This window comes from Balaenoptera ricei, chromosome X (genome assembly GCF_028023285.1).
Source record: "Balaenoptera ricei isolate mBalRic1 chromosome X, mBalRic1.hap2, whole genome shotgun sequence".
Taxonomy (NCBI): Eukaryota; Metazoa; Chordata; class Mammalia; order Artiodactyla; family Balaenopteridae; genus Balaenoptera; species Balaenoptera ricei.
In genome coordinates this window covers 54,574,790-54,592,870 of record NC_082660.1, presented here as the reverse complement: position 1 = coordinate 54,592,870, position 18,081 = coordinate 54,574,790, and the positions used below count along the sequence as shown (strand labels likewise).

Below are 18,081 nucleotides of genomic sequence, written 5' to 3'. Positions count from 1 at the left end.
GTTAAGATTGCGTTGACCTAAAACAAATAGACTGTCAGGTATTGCCCCAACAAAAATGGGTTTATTCTGGATCAACAAAGAATTGCAATTCAGGGTCTGCAACCATGGTGAGCCACGTGCAAGTCTCCCCAACAGGGAGAGAATAACTCTTTCAAAGAGAGGAAGAGGAAGTTAGGAAGGCTATAGTAAACAAAGTGTCCATTGGAGGCTGAGAGTTGGAAGTGTGGTGGCTTTTCATTGGCTGAGTCCTGACAGTCTCTCATTGGCTGAGCTCTTGCCAGGCAAGAAGAGGAAGTCTTTCTTCTTCCTGTTGGGCTCTGTTGTCATCATAGGATGTGAGAGCTCACCCTTCTAGCCTCCCGACTCTATTTTAATTGAAGTTTCTCTTTATTAATTTTTACACTCCTCCTCTTTGATCAAGATCTTTCTCTGAAAGCATCACTGATCAACAAGCCGGTTTTCCTGTTTCAGCAGGTTTTTGTCCCTCAGTGCCAGGAAGGACCTTTCCTGGGTGTAGTATCCCATGTTAGAGTGAAAGTGCACAGTTTGGAAACCTACTGAAGTCACATTAGAGTAACAAGGAGGGACAGGAGGGAGAACTGTCAGGCACTTTTAATCTAAAGTTCGTTTTATCAAGATCATAGACATTGGAGATCATCTGAAGCATTATGCCACCATCAGGGGTTTGGCAGACAAACTTCCTACAGGCCTAATCTGGATATCTTGGGAAAGCTGTCTTATCAGATATTGTCTGCTTCAATTTCAGAAAATCTTTACTTTCAGATCACCAGATGATGTGCAGGTCCAGTCAGGATTGGTGCTTTCTTTAGGTGTGTCACGTGAATTCAAGGGTCTATCCCCTGGAGCTTGGTGGCACAAGGGTTTGTTAGCAGTACCTGATAGAGGCCTTTCCAAGCAAGGTTGAAGAGAGTCCTTCTGGAAGTGTCTTTTCCAATAGATAAAATCTCCAGGTTGCAAAGTGTGATGCTTAATATCTTCCTCTCCTGAAAGCACACCGTGAAAAGATTGCTCTATCAAAACATGGTTATTTATAATAGAAGCAATTAGGCCTTTGAAATATCAGAGTATCTCTCCTTTTATCAGTTGTGGGTCAAAAGAGGCAGGCGCCAAGTGACTATCCTGTGACTGTCTCAGAGGGTGAGAGCTTGTGAGTTCCAAAAGGGGTGGATCTGAGATTCAGAAGGACCAATGGCGACGCTTTTGGACAAGGTAATTGGAGGGTCTCTACAAATTTTGCCAACTGAGTCTTAATAATGCCGTTAGTGCACTTGACTAACCCAGAGGCCTGGTAAGTGCAGTGAAAGTGCTGTAAAACTGGCCAAACAGTGCAGACTGGTTGAAGTACCTGACCAGTAAAGTAAAATGGGTGCCTCGATCATTATGAAGTTTAAGAGGAGTTCCCCAGATAGGGATAATCTTTTCCAAAAGGACTTTAGCCACAGAAGAGGCAGTAGCCTGTCTGCAAGGGAAGGCTTCAGTCCAGTGTGAAAACATACAGACCATGACTAAAACATATTTATATCCACAAGGTGGAGGAAGTTGTATGGAATCCTTTTTCCAGAGCGTGAATGGTCCATTAGGCAGTTTGAAATGTCCGGGAGCAGTACAGATGGTCTTCTCTGGGTTGTATTTTGGACAAGTGGGACAAGTGTACATTCAAAGAAGATATACAGATAATAAATAAGTTAACACAAACATGATACACTTCGTATGCCATTAGGGAATTACAAATGAAAACAATAAGACAGGACTACACACCTATTAGAACTGCTAATCTCCTCCCAAAATGAAAACATCAAATACTGGAGGATGGAAAACAACAGCAACTTTAACTCATTGCTTAAGGAACGCATTTACAGCCTCTTAAGAAATAGTTTGGCAGTATTTTCCAAAGCTAAACAAGTCTCACACATTGAGATCCATTGAGGTAGGCACTTTTTGCCCCCTTGTTAATGTTTCCCCACCAATATTGATTCATAAATATTATCATTTTGTCAGTAGGCCAATAGTTTAATGCATGTACAGTGGTTAGCAGTGGGAATTTTAGTCTCCTGTAAAACCGTGCTGCTATTTCGTCTGACTCGGAGCTTTCTCTTTTTATCAAACCAACAACTGTTGAATTTCCAATCTTGTTTCCCTTTTCTGAGGCCAAATGTTGGGCTTCTCTAGCCAGTTTTTCTAAGTTATAATTTGGGGAACTATCCCTGTGAACCATCACAGAGGTTTGGCTCTTGTCGATTAACTTTAAGGGCAGCATTCCTTGCGGAAATGTCAGCAAGGTGATTTCCCTTAGCTTCCAGAACATCAAGTTGAGAATGCCTCAGGATCTTGATAATAGCTAAAATGGCAGGTAAAAGTATTGCATCCAATAATCCCTGAACATAGAGGCCCCTTTAAATTTTATTTCCGCTGGAAGTAAGGAAGCCATGTTGCTTCTACAACATTCCAAACTCATGAGCTACCCTGAAAGCATATCTACTACCAGTATAAATATTGGTAGTTCTGCCCTTGGGTAAAGTACAAGCCTTTGTAAGAGTGTATAATTCAGCCTGGTGGGCTGAAGTAGCCATAGATAAAGGTGCTGCCTCAACAATATCAAAAGGAGTGGCGATAGCATACCCAGCACAATATTTTTGCCACTGTCACCTTTTAAATAAGAACCATGAGAAGTCAGTGTTACCCAAAGGAATTTCCTGCAGATCATCATGATCAGTCAGCATTAAGTAGTTGTGAGGAACTTTTTGTCAGTGATGGAGGGGAGAAGAGTAGCAGGGTTAAGCTCATTACAGTGTAAAAGAGTTATGTGAGGAGTAGTTAACAAAAGACCTTCATAGGAGGTGAGGCAGCTGACTAAGGAATGTTGAGTGTGATGAGAATTCAGGAGGGCTTCTACTTCATGAGGTACAAAAATGGTTAAAGGGGCTCCCCCAATGATTTTTCTCAGTAGCCTTAACCAAAAGGGCAGTGGTGGTAATGGCTCTAAGGCAAGGGAGGTATCTCCATGCCATAGGGTCCAGTTGCTGGCTATAAGACCCTATGGGTTGATGATGGCTCCTGTGTCTTGCAGTGAGTACCCTCAAGGATGTTTCTTTCCTTTACATATACAGAAAGGTAAAGGGAATCTGATCATTGGGAAGCCCAAGAGCAGGTGTGTTTGTCAAACTCTCTTTTAAGGCTATGTCGACTGATTCTTCCCATAAAAGTGGATCGGTGTTGTTGTTCTTTAGGAAAACTTGCAGAAGTTGGGCCATAAGAGAGACTTTTGAATCTAATTTCAGCAGTAACAAACTAAGCTGAGCAAAACTTTGCAGTTGGCGCTTAGTTTTGGGTTTTGGGAAACTTAGGACACCATGAAGCCTCTCTGGATTTAGGTGTAGCCCTTGTTCTGATATCAGATATCCTAATTATTGAACCTGGGTTTGGGAAAACTGCATTTTTTCCTTGGCAATTTTGCGTCCTTTTGAGGCTACAACCTTTAACAAAGGGATGCTGTCTTCTTGTAAGGAGGTTTGGAAAGGAGGGCAAAGAAACAAATCATCCACATATTGCAACAATGTAGAACCCCTAGAAAACTTTATATCAGCCAGATCAGCCTTCAGGATTTGTGAGAAATAAGAACTCTCATTAAAACCCTGAGGCATTGTTGTCCAGGTGAATTGCTTTTCTTCCCAGGTGAAGGCAAATAGGTATTGGATAGCTTCATCAACTGGAATACTAAAGAATGCACTGCATAAATCAATTATGGTAAGGAACTTGCTTCTGGTGGAAATGGATGTTAGTAGCGTATGAGGGTTAGGAACAACAGGGTGTTGAGGGATAACAATGTTGTTTATTGCTCAGAGGATCTCTCACTGGCAAAATAGGAGTATTACCAGGACTAGTACAAGGGACAATGAGACCTTGAGCCTTGTAGTCTTCTATGATGGGCTTTATAGTAGTCTTGTATTATGGGCTTTATACCTTGAAGGGCTTCTTTATTTATACGGTATTGATTAATTCTGGGGAGAGGTTTGGAGGGATCTATATGAATCTTAATGGAATTTTGCCAATATCAGTTTGAGATTTTGGCAATACAAAGGGTGGCAGCGGATTCAATAAGGACAAATGATCAGTGTTTCCAGAATCAGCTCTAGTGCCATCAGAGACACAGCAAATTAAAGATGTCAAAGGGTCACTTAATTCACCTGGTTGGCTGCTATGACAACTACTTTCAAATTCTAAGGCATAATGCTTTCCTAAAAAGCCTCAGCCTAATAAATGGATAGGAGCTGGGGAACTAAGGAGAAAAGAGTGTGTATTTCTCAAAGGGCCTAAACAAAAGTAAGTAGGTTCAGAGACAGAAACCTTTTGAGGTTCATTCGCGATCCCTCTATTTGATCTGTTTTAGTGCTCCAAGGCAGGGGCTGCTTTATAGTAGTTGGGATTGAGCATCGAGAGTGTGGTTCCAGTGTCAGTTAGGACTGGAAGAGAGTCATCCCCAATCTGGAGCCATGTTTCCCCAAGCTGATTAAGAGCGAGAATTGGGAAGCGCCCCTGTAGTTCCTCAGAGCTCCTTCATTGAGAATTGGGAGGATGTTGGACAGGCTGGTTGGAGAACTGAAGGCGCCTGAAGCACTTGAATTTGTCACAATCTCTTCTCCAATGCCCTGGCTCTTTGCAATAATAGCAGAAAATAGGAGGGTTTCGGTTTTGTTTAGGGGCCTTTATTTGCTGGAGTTGAAGATTAAGAATTTTAGTTGTCTTCCTTTTAGGTGACCCCTCTAGAATGTGAGAGAGCTGGTTTGCCAGATTAACTACACCTGGAGTGGACATAGTTTCCCATTCCATCCTGGTTATTTTTACTAGAAGGGAAAGGTCCCGATTCAGCCCACTAATAAACACAGAGTTAAAAGCTACCTGGGTGGAATCAACATTGGAAGACCAGAGTTTTCTTTGAAAACAATCTGAATTCAATTGTAATAGTTATGAACATGTTCATCAGATTTTTGTGTGCAAGCCTGAATTTTGTTCCAATCAACAGTCTTTGGAAAAGCCCTAGGTATTGCGTGATGATGTCGCTTAGGGATTGCCCAAGCCTGATCATATAATAAGTTAGTGGGCTGGTCTCCAGTTTGTAATTCTGGAGACATTTCAGGATTTTTCCCAATTAGCAATTTCCATCCAATGCTGGGCCTGGCCTTCACCGAGAAGCATATGAACTAGCTGATATAAGTTGATAAGTCTGAATGACCATATTAAATTATTCAGCAAGTCTGTGTGGAGCTTCAGTTATTTTGGGAAAATCTTTGACTATGGCTTGCAGTGCAGATTTAGTCCACGGAATATAAAAAATTAAAGGTTTAGCCTCTGGATCCTCAGAAGGCTTAATTTTAAAGGGGCAGGTTCTGATAGGTTCAGAGAAAAGTGGGGCAGGGAGAGCTTCAGGGCAAAAGGGAAGTTTGGCAATAGAATTTGTATGGGGGAACTGAGGGTATACAGGAGGTATAAGCAGTATAAAAGGGAAGGAGGAAGATGGTGTCTGAGCCAGGGCCTGAACAGGAGGAGCCAGAGAAGAGGAGCATGAGGCTTCAAAACCCATCCTTTCTTTCTTTAATCATTTGTTTGCCTCTGTTATCTTAAAATCTTATTTTGCAGAGAAGCAATTATAGGCTCCTGATAACATTTGGAAGCCTCAAAATATCAATCAAAATAGGTGTTCCATTCAGTTTTGGAAATTTTAGAGTTATGGTTGTCCAATTCGGTTTTAAGAAAAGTAAGTTTGGGGATTTCAAAAGTTCCCCATAATGGCCATTGATGTTCTAAATTGTGTTTGGTTGGGTCACTCCATTTAGTTTGAAATTCACATGAGAAAGGACAGTGGTTTTTATTGTTTGTTTGTTTTTTTGGTTTTTTTTTAGGACAGTGTTTTTAAACATAAAATTAATTGGGGTCTCTGTGGGAGAAGGGGGTTGCCTTGAAAATATTTACATAACTGGGATCCCATTTCTCAGAGGTTTTTCTCTAGAGTAAATCATAATTTTCAAACAGCTGAAAAAACTCAAACAGCTTAAACAGCTCAAACAGTTCAAACAGCCTGTTCTATGGGAGTAGTCTGGTCTCAAAGGAGCAGGGCTGAAAGCCCCTCAACACAGCTCTAATGAAACAGCTTAATTTTGAAGAAATCAGACTGAAGATTTAACAGTGAAGTTCCAGTAGGACAGCATACCTTCTGAAAGGAATGGGCCAAAGGGTAGCCAGTTCCAGGAAGAACAGCCCCTGTTCCTAAAGGAATCAGGCCAAGGGACAGCACGGTTCCAGTTGCAACAGCCTGATTTCAAAAATCAGATAGAAGTACCAAATGAGTACTTACAGACAGAACAAGGCCTTAACCAGAAAAGACAAAGCTTTAAAATAGATCCCAAATAAAACCTAAAGAGCTCCAAAATACAAAAGGGCAGAAGCTTGGATCCAGGAGAAAGAATTACCCCCCAAACCCCAGGGTCAGTGAGAAAAGCAGTGAGCAACAAGGGGTTCAATGTGGATACCACACCTGTTTCCTCACCAGCCTCAGAGTTGTCAGGGGCTCTCTCTGGATCCCGATATGAGCCACCAAAATGTTGACCTAAAACAAATAGAATGCCAGATATTTCTCCAGCAAAAAAAAACACGTTTATTCAGGATCAGTAAAGAATTGCAGGGCTTCCTGGTGGCTCAGGGGTTAAGAATCTTCCTGCCAATGCAGGGGAAACGGGTTTGAGCCGTGGTCCAGGATGATCCCACATGCTGCGGTGCAACTAAGCCTGTGAGCCACAACTACTGAGTCTGCACACCACAACTACTGAGGCCTACATGCCTAAAGCCCATGCTCCACAACAAGGGAAGCCACCGCAATGAGAAGCCCGCACACCCCAACGAAGAGTAGGCCCTGCTCACCGCAACTAGAGGAAGCCTGTGTGCAGCAACGGAAGAGCCAATGCAGCCAAAAATAAAATAAATTAAATAAATTTAAAAAAAAAAGAATTGCAATTTGGGGTCTGTAACCATGGTGAGCCATGTGCAAGTCCCCCACAACAAGCAGAGGATAATTCTTTTAAAGATAGGAAGAGGAAGCTGAGAGGACTAAAGTAAAGAAAGAGTCCATCAGATGAATCAAAAGTTCCAAGTACAGTGGCGTTTCCTTGGCTGAGACCTGAGAATCTCATTGGCCAAACTCTTGTCAAGCAAGAAGAGAAGTCTTTCTTCTTCTTCTTTTTTTTGACAATTAAATTAATTAATTAATTAATTTTAACATCTTTATTGGAGTATAATTGTTTTACAGTCTTGTGTTAGTTTCTGCTGTATAACAAAGTGAATCAGATATATGTATACCTATATCCCCATATCCCCTCCCTCTTGTGCCTCCCTCCCTATCCCAACCCTCTAGGTGGTCACAAAGCAGTGAGCTGACATCCCTGTGCTATGGAGCTGCTTCCCACTAGCCATCTATTTTACATTTGATAGTGTATATATGTCAATGCTACGCTCTCACTTTTTCAGAGCTCACCCTTCCCCTTCCCCATGTCCTCAAGTCCATGCTCTATGTCTGTGTCTTTATTCCTACTGGGTTATCATTGTAGGGCATGAGAGCGCCCCCTTCTGGCCTCCCAACTCTTTTTTTTTTCTTTAACGGTTTAATGCCTCCCCCTTTTTTTTAACATTTTTATTGGAGTATAATTGCTTTACAATGGTGTGTTAGTTTCTGCTTTATAACGAAGTGAATCAGTTATACATATGCATATGTCCCCATATCTCTTCCCTCTTGTGTCTCCCTCCCTCCCACCCTCCCTATCCCACCCCTCTAGGTGGTCACAAAGCACAGAGCTGATCTCCCTGTGCTATGTGGCTGCTTCCCACTAACTATCTATCTTACGTTTGGTAGTGTATATATGTCCATGCCACTCTCACTTTGTCCCAGCTTACCCTTCCCCCTCCCCCTATCCTCAAGTCCATTCTCTAGTAGGTCTGCATCTTTATTCCCATCTTGCCCCTAGGTTCTTCATGACCTTTTTTTTTTAGATACCATATATATGGTTTAGCATACGGTATTTGTTTTTCTCTTTCTGACTTACTTCACTCTGTATGACAGTCTCTATGTCCATCCACCTCACTACAAATAACTCAGTTTCGTTCCTTTTTATGGCTGAGTAATATTCCATTGTATATATGTGCCACATCTTCTTTATCCATTCGTCTGTTGATGGAATGGACACTTAGGTTGCTTCCATGTCCTGGCTATTGTAAATAGAGCTGCAAAGAACATTTTGGTTCATGACTCTTTTTGAATTATGGTTTTCTCAGGGTATATGCCCAATAGTGGAATTGCTGGGTTGTATGGTAGTTCTATTTTTAGTTTTTTAAGGAACCTCCATACTGTTCTTCATAGTGGCTGTATCAATTTACATTCCCACCAAAAGTGCAAGAGTGTTCCCTTTTCTCCACACCCTCTCTAGCATTTATTGTTTGTAGAGTTTTTGATGATGGCCATTCTGACTGGTATGAGATGATATCTCATTGTAGTTTTGATTTGCATTTCTCTAATGATTAATGATGTTGAGCATTCTCTCATGTGTCTGTTGGCAATATGTACATGATGATAAATCTGAAAGTGAAATTAAGAAAACACTCCCATTTACCATTGCAACAAAAAGAATAAAATATCTATGAATAAACTTACCTAAGGAGACAAAAGACCTGTATGCAGAAAATTATAGGACACTGATGAAAGAACTTAAAGATGATACAAATAGATGGAGAGATATACCATGTTCTTGGATTGGAAGAAACAACCTTGTGAAAATGTCTCTACTACCCAAAGCAATCTACAGATTCAATGCAATCCCTATCAAACTACCACTGGCATTTTTCACAGAACTAGAACAAAAAATTTCACAATTTGTATGGAAACACAAAAGACCCCAAATAGCCAAAGCAATCTTGAGAACGAAAAATGGAGCTGGAGGAATCAGGCTCCCTGACTTCAGACTATACTACAAAGCTACAGTAATCAAGACAGTATGGTACTGGCACAGAAACAGAAATATAGATCAATGGAACAGGATAGAAAGCCCAGAGATAAACCCATGCACATATGCTCACCTTATCTTTGATAAAGGAAGCAAGAATATACAGTGGAGAAAAGACAGCCTCTTCAATAAGTGGTGCTGGGAAAACTGGACAGCTACATGTAAAGGAATGAAATTACAACACTCCCTAACACCATACACAAAAATAAACTCAAAATGGATTAAAGACCTAAATGTAAGGCCAGACACCATCAAACTCTTAGAGGAAAACATAGGCAGAACACTCTATGACATAAATCACAGCAAGATCCTTTTTGACCCACCTCCTAGAGAAATGGAAATAAAATCAAAAATAAACAAATGGGACCTAATGAAACTTAAAAACTTTGGCACAGCAAAGGAAACCATAAACAAGATGAAAAGACAGCCCTCAGAATGGGAGAAAGTATTTGCAGATGGAGCAACTGACAAAGGATTAATCTCCAAATTTTATCAGGAGCTCATGCAGCTCATTATCAAAAAAACAAACAACCCAATCCAGAAATGGGCAGAAGACCTAAATAGACATTTCTCCCAACTCTTTTAATTGAGGTTTCTGTGTATTAAATTTTTATATTTGTAAAGTAAGGAAGCTGAGTGGGAACACTTTTGTAACTAGAATACTCTGAAAACCCTGTTGAGCTCTGTGTTCTTGCCTATGTAAAGCAAATGATCAGGTAGGGTAAAATAGAGCTGAGGGAATTTGCCCTTGTGTTTACCTGCAGATCTAAACTTTTATTTTCTTCAAATACCTTATGACTTGTGATCTTCTTCCTAAATCGCGGTTTTGATTTACTTACATAGAAATTCTAAGAATTCGGCCTAACTGCTGTGCTGATGCTTTGCTTAGGTACAGCTAGCTCTCTGAAATATAAACTTTCTGAAGTGATGACAGAGCAGGCTAAAATAGTAGATTGTAATTGGTCAGAAAACTTGGCTTTCATTTATTAATAAGAAAAAAAAATAAGGCAAGTTGTCCTGCCACTTTAGAGTTTACAGAAACCTCTCACCATGTTGTGCATTTGACCCTTGCAACAACCCACTCTATGAAGAAATGGGGCAGGTGCCGTTTTTACTTCAGTTTGACAGATGAGGAAACCAGGGTCCAGAGATAGGAAGCTGCTTTTGCTTAAGTTTGCATATTTATGGAGTAAACCCTAAAATCTGATCTCATATACATTTCACTCTAGGTCCGGTTATCTTTCCATCACACCTCACTGACCTTCATGTACAGTTTTGTCACCTGTTTCTTCTGGTGTCAGAGACCAGGAGCCTCTTTCAGAGAGGTCATGGCCTCATTGAACAGCTTAGCAGAGAACCCAAGACACACCTCTCACATGGCTAATCTGTCTCCCCTGTATCCAGGCTCCTTCAGGGGCAAAAATTGCCTTCATATCAACTAACCAGCATCCCCTGTCCCCACACAAAGTAATCTTCTGCCTGTAGCTGACTAGAAAACATACCCTACTATGGACTCAGGAGCCATTTCTTCACCATGCTGGTTTAATACAAAATGGAAGAAGGGGTCTTGATTTTGACTTTACTGTTTAAAAAAACACTTCTTCAGGTATCATCTCTGGTAGAATTTACAACAAGCATGAGAGAACCGTATGCTACTGTCAGTATGCTCACACGACGGCAATTAAGTCGGGGCACCAGGGCACCAGGGCACAAAGCAGCTAACGTGCCTAACCATGGCCACCCATGTAGTAAATACAGAGCCAGGATAACACCTTTGGGCCTTGGGCCCTCTGGTTTCTAGTCCACTGTGCCCTCTATGGGCCCATGAGGCCACTTCTATGATGTCGCCAACAGTACTTTCTTTCATGTGTTGAGAGTTCTTCTTGCTGCTTCCCACATTTACCATGCTCATTCCCTTCTCTGTGCCTGTGTTCCCTTTTTCCTCACTCTCCTAGGAATACCTTTATACCTCTGTCTGTATAAATGCCACCTGCCCTTCTAGTCCCAGTTTTGCAATCCCCTCCTGCCCCCTTTCCAAAGGTACCAGTCCACCTCCATTTCTTTCTTCTCAGAAACCTAGTTGCTCTTACAGCCAGACAATTAATGGCTACGTTACTTCTTTCCTATGTGTAAGGTTTTCTATCTCACTATTATTCCCAACTAGATTCTAAGCTCACTAAAGGATGAACGCTTTAAGTTTTCTCTCTCAGTTTCCTCTCTGAGTACCACGGTTCCTAGGACAGTGCTGGCTGTATAAAGGGCCACCACAAAAGTGTGCTTGTGGATTAAGTTGACACCTTTCTCCCCTCTCGAAGTTGCAGCATCTTTGAATTTCTTAAAAGTTGCTAGCACAGTGCCAGGCACAAAGAAGATGCTAACAAGAATCACTGAGTTGGACTGAATATGTCCTCTTGAACTTCCTGTTGTCTTCATGATATACAGGAAATTGCTTTGGAGCCATCATGGAGATCTTTTGGAGCCATCATGGAGAACTTTCCTAGTTTGTGTGTATTTTATGCAAGAAGAAAAGCTTTGTGAAAAAAAATTAATATGATATGAATTACTAGTTCAAGCTTAAGGTATAATTTGCTGAGGCCATTGTATTATTTTTATTGAAACCTCAGGTTCTGTCTCTCTCCCTCTCTCTCTGTTTTAATTTTGTACTTTTCTCCATTCATCCTGTGGAACACTTTGTTTAATTCCTATTTTTCAAGAGCTGTCAATGAGATGGAGGTTAATCCAGGTTTAAGGTATACTGTCTGATCCATGGGCTTATCATCTAAAAATAAAATCTTTTCTGCTTCAGCCACAAAATGGTGCTTAACCTGAGACAGCAGAGCCCATCCAGGCCCATTACAAAAGGTGATAACATTATCTAATGTGAGGAGTAAACAAGGTGGCATCCTTATTAGGGGAAGAAAATGCTCAAGGCCCCCTTTTCTTACTGATTCACTGGTGATTCCTGTTTGAAAGGTAAATGGGCTGAATGGAAAGGAGAACCTTATCCATCTTGCTCCTTCTAGAACCACACCATCAATTCCAGCATCTCTCGAGTGCTGCTAACTGTACAAGGCAACAGAAAGCTAATATAATGCATGCAAAAATAATAAAAAGGAATCTAGAAAATACCCACCCCCTTGCCCCACACCCTGCAAATGATGCATCGTAAAAGCCAGGGTGACTCCAGGTATACCATGGATCTAAATAAGTGGTTTAAAATGAGGGCAGTGTTGCAATCTTCAGTGAACTCTCAGCTGAGGTTTTGGGAACTAAAAATAATTAGAAAGAGCCAGGAATCTTACATCAGAATGTCTGGGTTTGACTCCTGGAATGGCCAAATATTGGCTGGTTAGCCTTGAGCAAATTACCTCTCCTCCCTGAGATGTAGTCTTCCTGCATGTAAAAAGGAAATATCTAGTGCCTCCCCTATCTAGTTCATAGGGTTGTGCTGGCGATTACATAGAATACTTTATGTGAAAAAATACATTACATAAACCATAAGCTGTGAATATCTTGCTATAAAATACTATCTGTGTTAAAAAGAAAGAAAGAGAGAAAGAAGGACAAAAAGAAAGTAAGTGTGATGGTTAATTGTATGTGTCAGTTTGGCTGGGCCACATTGCCCAGATATGTGCTCAACCATTATTATGGATGATCCTGTGGGGATGTTTTTGAATGAGAATAACCTCAAAATCTATGAATTTTGAGTAAAGCAAATTGTCCTCTATAATGTGGGTGGTTCTCATCCAATCAAGTGAAGTCCTGAACAGAACAAAAGATTGACCTCCCCCAAGCAAGAGGCAATTCTGCAGCAGATGGCCCTTGGACTTGAACGGCAACATTGGCTCTTCTCTGGGTCTCCAACTTGACAGCCTTTGGACTTGAACTGCATCATTGGCTCTCCCTTTGATCTCTAGTTTGTCAGTCCATCCTGTAGATTTTGGACTTGCCAATTCCTTGAAATAAACCTCTGTCTGTCTGTCTGTCTCTATCTGTGTGTGTGTGTGTGTGTCTTTCTGTCTTTCTGCCTCTCTCTCCCTACACACACATACACACACACACACACACACACGCACACACATTCATACATCCTATTGGTTCTGTTTCTCTGGAGAACCCTGACTCATGCAGATTTTGGTACCAGGACTGGTTCTAAAGAACAGAATCTTAAGGATGAGTTTTCTGAATTGGTTGTTAAGATACTGGAATTGGCCCTCTAACTTGGTTATATTTAAATACACTAATGACTCTATTTCTAATAGTAAAGAGCACACTGATAGTCCATGGCATAATGTGGCAATAGAGGTACACAAAATCTCATCATGGGATACTCCTTATCAAGTACTTATAAGAGGCAAAGATCTGGGTGACTACGTACATTCAAATATTCTTGTCAAAATATGGAATATAATGAGAATTGCTGGCTGCTCCCAATGGCACTGAACAAAGTACGAAAAGAAAAGAATGAGCTCAGAGACTCAAACTCCCTGTTTAAACAATGTATAAAGGACCTGAAAGCATCTATGTCTGCCCACAGGGTTGAGATTGCTGAAAACAAAACCCAGAATCTCATCCTGTGAGTGGCTGAATTACAACGCAAATTGGATCCCCAGTCGTGCCACAAGTCTACCATTAAAGTGAAGGCTTTGGTTGGGAAGGATTGGGATCTTGAAAGTTGGATGGGCACATGTGGGAAGACCCTGATGAAGCTGGGGACATCGAGACCCTAAATTCTCATGCATCATCATTGCCAGTAGAAGCAGCGTCTGAACCCATCTGAGGAGCTTAACCTTGCACCACCCGAGGAAATTGTAATGGCCTCCCCTGAGGAAGTTTCCTTGAAAGACACTGCTGACGCGCCTCAGGACCCACCCCACCACTTCTCTCTGCTTCTAGACCTATAGCAAGACTCAAGTTCCAGAGCGGGCAGCAGTGACCAGGGCAGCTCCCACAGGCGCTGCACAGGTGCCCAGCTGCTGGGGTCCCCGCACACCCCATGTCCTCCACACCACTGCACTTGCCCGCCCTGCGGCCCCACAGGATAAAGAAGGACAAGTCATTCCTGAGCAAGCTGGGTGGCATGTTGGCGAGGAAGAAGAAGACCAAGGAGGTGAGTGAGGAAGAAGGGGAAAATGCCATCAACTCGCCGATGTCCCCTGCCTCGGTGGAGATCCACCCGGAAGACACCCTGCTCGAGGAGAACGAGGAGTGCACGGTGATCGACCCCACCTCCAGGGATGACCCCAGATTGAAGGAGCTGGTCAAGGTTCTCATCGACTGGATCAATGATGTCCTGGTGGAGGAGAGGATCATCGTGAAGCAGCTGGAGGAGGACCTGTACGATGGGCAGGTGCTGCAGAAGCTCCTGGAAAAACTGGCAGACCGCAAGCTGAACATGGCTGAGGTAACCCAGTCTGAAATAGGGCAGAAGCAGAAGCTGCAGACGGTGCTGGAGGTGGTGCAGGAGCTGCTGTGGCCTCACGGCCGGGTGCTCCAGTGGACCGTGGACTCGATTCACAGGAAGAACCTGGTGGCCATCCTTCACCTCCTCGTGGCCCTGGCCATGCACTTCCGGGCCCGATCTACCTTCCCTCACACTTCTCCTTGCAAGTGGTGGTCGTGCGGAAGCGGGAAGGCCTGCTGCACTCCAGCCACGTCACGGAGGAGCTGACCACGACCACCGAGATGATGATGGGTCGGTTTGAGTGGGGTACGCTCTTCATCCACGCCCCAGACAAGTGCAGTGACAGTGTGCAGAAGAAGTCTCTCATCACGTTTGTGAACAAGCACATGAACAAGCTGAATTTGGGGGTGATGGAACTAGAGACCCAGTTTGCAGATGGCATGTACCTGGTTCTGTTCATGGGGCTTCTGGAAGACTACTTTGTATGCCTGCACAACTTCTACCTGACCATGGACAGCTTCGATCAAAAGATCTGCCACGTGCCATTTGCCTTTGAACTGATGCCAGATGGAGGCCTTAAGAAACCCAAGGCTCGCCCCTAAGATGTGGTGAACCTGGACCTCAAATCCACCCTGTGGGTTCTTTACAACCTGTTCACCAAGTACGAGCACCTGGAGTGACAGCGGGGAGCAGCAGAGACCGTGGCACGGATGGTGCTTCGGGAGGTGCCCTGGCCTCCCCTCCAAGCCCGCGGTTGTTCCCCACCCACACCCCTCCTTTTTCTGGTTGATGCTCTTAACCTCTTTTCCCTGTAATTCCGCAGTGGGTGGCATCCTTTGAAATGCAGGTTCCAAACACCAGTGCTCGAGTTTGTAGCCTCCCTTCACCTGGGGTGCCACGGGGTGCTGAGTCCCTTGTTGATCAAAAGATGGAAGAGAAAAAAGCCGGAACCCCAACCTTCAGCCCCTGGGAGGGGAGCGCCTGTCGTTCCAGCTGATCACAGGGCATCAGAAACGCACTGGCAGCTTTGCAGCATTGGCGATGGCTTGTTTGTCCTGGTGGAATCTCCTGGGCAGGGGTCGCCTTGGCAGCGAGGCCTTTTTACCAAAAAGCATTTTACAGTTTTAAAAACTTCACTCGTAAGTCCCAGAAGCTTTAGCTGTGACCACAGTGTCCACTCACATCCCTACTTCTCGGCCACTCAGAGTTGTTTTCATTTAGCTTTTGCACAGACATCTGGGACCCAGAGGACCCAGCTGCCACGGTCCATGGGGCGAAAGATTTCTGAGGCATTTCTTTATTTCTTGCTATGGCTGAGTGGGCTGTGTCTACTCAGCCGGCTCTGAGCTGGCTCTACAATGCAGCTGGAGACAGCTCGGGTGGGAAGTTTCCAATCCCAGAGGCTCTGTTGGGGATGGATGCATTTAAAAAATCTTTTAGAAAGCAAGGTGTCTTCGTGTGCTTGGACTGCCATAACAGAGTGCCACAAATCGGGGGTGGGGGTGGGGGTGGTGCTTAGGCAACAGACATTTATTCTCTCACAGTTCTGGAGGCTGGAAGTCGAGATCAAGGTGTCAGCAGGGATGGTACCTTCCAGGCCTCTCTCCTTGTCTTGTAGACCGCTGTCTTCTCCCTGCATAGTCATGTGTCTCCCCTCTGTGTCTCTGTGTCCTAATCCCTTCTTATAAGGATACCAGGCGGATTGGATTGGGGTCCACCCTAATGACCTCATTTTACCTTAATTACCTCTATAAGGACCCTGTCCCCAAATACCATCACATTCTGAGGTCCTGGGGGTTAGGACTTCAACATGTAGGTTCTGGGGGTACACAGCTCAGCCTGTAACAGGGGGATGTGAAGTGTTCACATTTCTCCTCCCCAAGTCCCAGCTTTCCTGAGCCCTGTCGTCATCCATGGAGCACCCTGTCAAAGGAAATGCGATACTCATTTGTGTGCTGTTCACCCCTCGCCCACCTTGGCTTGGGAGAGAAATGGGGACCCATTGGCTGGGTCTCAGGCGGGTCCTACACTGGGTCATCCCCTCTCCCAACCCCTGGATCCTGAGCTGGGATTTTTATGACATGCTGACCCCCTGAGTTTGCTCAGCATTCACTGCTCCAGCAAGATGGGCCTTTCTCTTTTTGATTTTTGCCTTCCTGCTGTAGATCAGAGCTATTAAGTTGTTAATATTAAATTGAATACCAACGCTCAAGGCTTAGAAATAAAAAACAAGACAAACAAAACAAAATAAAAACAAAAACAAAACAAAAAAAGTCTCAAGTTCCATCAGGCCCCTAAAAGTGCAGGCAAATGTGTAACACATGAGAAGGTGTGCTATACTCCATAAGAGGTACTAGATATTTTCTAATTTACACAGACAAATAAGGGGATATGTGTGGAAATGGATATTAAGGATGTGGGATAGTGGTGGAAAGAATATAAAGTTGGATCAGGGTGAATTTATTGACATAAGCCCACTAAGCAGAGATCCCACATGTAATGTTACAGCTAGGAGAGCTAAAAAGGGCTCTATGAGTTTGGTTGTTGCCTAACACATGGCCCAAAATGTGGTCCATGGTAAGTGAATTACAAATGCCAGACCTATCCTTGGTTTACTGTAGAAGAAATAATTCAAAGGCTTAAGAAGATTGGAAAGTTAGAGTGGATTTGTCATTTAAGACCTGCTCACCCAGCCTAGGAGGCCCCACAGGACACACTCTTTACCATGAATGTGAGAAATAAATTCATGAGGGGAGCCCCAGCATTCTTGAAGAGCTTCATGATCACTCTTCTCTGTAGACCAGAACTTACAGTGGGAACTGCCACCGCTGAATTAGGGAGCCTACGGGCAATGGGAGTAGTTGTATCCCCAGGATGGCAGGGGCCAAGTGGCATCACTCAACCTCCAAAGGAAAGGTGGGTATGATTACCATAATGAACAGCAGAGTTAAAGCGACAATTGGAATAGTCTGGCGTCCAGAGACCTATGGTGTTTGCTAATTGATCATGATGTTTCTAGAAGAGTCATACACAGGAAACCTGTTAAATTCTTACTTGATCTGTATAACCAGAAAAATTCTAGGTCAAGTGAACAAAACTTAAAAAAGACAAACAAACCCACGGGGAGGTCACAGCCCCTCAATCAATCCCCCGACTTGAGCCAGATAAACTTGACCAGAGCCACTTGAATGTAGGGGTGGCTGGGTCCCCTTGGGGAAGGCCTTTTGTAGACTCACTTACAGCACCAGCTAGGTGGCAATTCCTTGCAGGGCTTGGGCAAGGTTCTGCGGGAGGCTGTATATATTCTGATCCACCATCCAATATATGGTGCTGTTTCTCCCATAGCCAGGCTTCACAGGTCCAGGAATCAAGGGGTGGAAATGGTAGTGGGACTCCCATTCACTGTCACACCTAGTGGCCCACTAACACAAAGTTGGCTTCCTGACTCCATATTATGCTCTGCTAGCCTAGATAGAGGTCTTAGTTCCAAATGGAGGAGTGCTTCCACCAGGAACACAACAATGATTCCATTGAATTGAAAATTAACACCACCTAGCCACTTTGGGCTCCTCATGCCTCTGAATCAACAGGTAAAGAAGGGAGTTGCTGTGCTGG

At 43.4% G+C, this 18,081-nt stretch overlaps 1 pseudogene; it reads left to right on the top strand.

Moving 5' to 3' along the window:
- Positions 1 to 14,058: 14,058 nt before the first annotated feature.
- On the top strand, positions 14,059 to 15,146 carry LOC132357574 (beta-parvin-like; annotated as a pseudogene).
- Positions 15,147 to 18,081: the final 2,935 nt, after the last annotated feature.